The sequence below is a fragment of the Plasmopara halstedii genome (genome assembly GCF_900000015.1).
Source record: "Plasmopara halstedii genome assembly, contig: Scaffold_208, whole genome shotgun sequence".
NCBI lineage: Eukaryota > Oomycota > Peronosporomycetes > Peronosporales > Peronosporaceae > Plasmopara > Plasmopara halstedii.
This window is the reverse complement of record NW_020187129.1, coordinates 509,462-510,873: the sequence shown is the minus strand read 5'-3', so window position 1 is coordinate 510,873 and position 1,412 is coordinate 509,462.

Here is a 1,412-nt window from a genome sequence, read left to right as displayed (position 1 = left end):
TCGGCTGTGCACTGCTGCAAGCAGACGCCGAGGGGCGAGATCGGGTGATCGCGTTCGGATCTCGACAGCTTAAAGCTTCAGAAAAGACCTACCCAGTTCACGACAAGGAGCTACTTGCGATGAAGTATGCACTCGGGGACCTGGTTTTATAAAAATTCTAAAAACCTGCCTACACATGCAGCCTCTGCTATCTCCAGAACAAAGCTTCGTCCACGGTTTATCGAACCGTTTAAGGGTGGGCCTAGCGTATACGCTGAACCTTCCAAAACGGATGCGCACCCACACGGTGTTTTAACGTGGGCTTGCTCAAGCCGTACCGGGATCCAGCGCAAGTGAACGCAGAAGCGTCAGAAGCGTTGACACCGGAGCAATCCCACGGGACCTAAGCCACCCAGAAGCTAAACTAGCAACTGGTTCTGAGCATGGAGTGCAACAACCATATTCAATGGCACCAAGCGCTCCACCGTCGCATGCGGCGACGCATTCGCCTGCTCCACGGCTAGGAATCGCTTCGACAGAGCATGGTAGTCTTCAAGCTGGAGCAGCCGGCGCACGACGTGCTTCAAATCATCAAGAGCGTCCGCGCAGCAAAATACCACTTCAGCATGACGCTCAGCGGAGCTCCGATCACGAAGGGCCTTGTCCTCAAGGGCTCGAAGAGCATCACAAGTCACCGGAAGGCGGTCGACCCGGTCTGCACCGCCCACCACCGACTCTTCTCGATGAGAACGGTGATGTCCACTATCACGTGAAACGTCTAGTGAGACGACGTCGTCACCAGGGTCAAACCCAACATCTGGTGAAGTGACGGGGATATCCCGACTCCAAAAACTCGTGGGAGTTTGAGACGCCACTTCGGCAAGATTGCCCAGACGCCGTGGACGCTTTTGATCCGAACGATCAGAGCGTTCCGCGCTTCTCGGCAATAGCCAGGAAGGTAGAAGGGCCAGGAGCTGAGCTCAAGCAGTGGTCCTGAGCTCTTGCGGTCGCAAACACAGAGCTCGCGGGAGCGTTAGGAGTTGACCCATACGTCGCAGGGCGACAATCTGAAGGAAGTCGACGGCGTGCCTTGAGTTTGGCAAACTCGAATGGGAGGTGTCGCTCCACTCGCACGTCCATTTTCTTGTGGCTCAACTGTAAGCTATACAGTGAGGAAAGTTTCCGGTGCCGTTGCATCCATCGCTCAAAGAGCGCTTCGTCATCTGTAGCACTTTCGCCAGGGGTGAGCACTACAGGTATTGACTGCATTGCGGGTACACGAGATCCATCTCGCTGAGCACGCAGGCGAGTGCGATAAGCTTCCAACAGAATTTTTTGTGGAAATAAGAAACAAGCTCGATGAGCTTTTCCTTCGGCAAGCTAATGTTCCGTAATGACCGGGGGCCCGATGATGTGGAGGCGTACCGATCGAG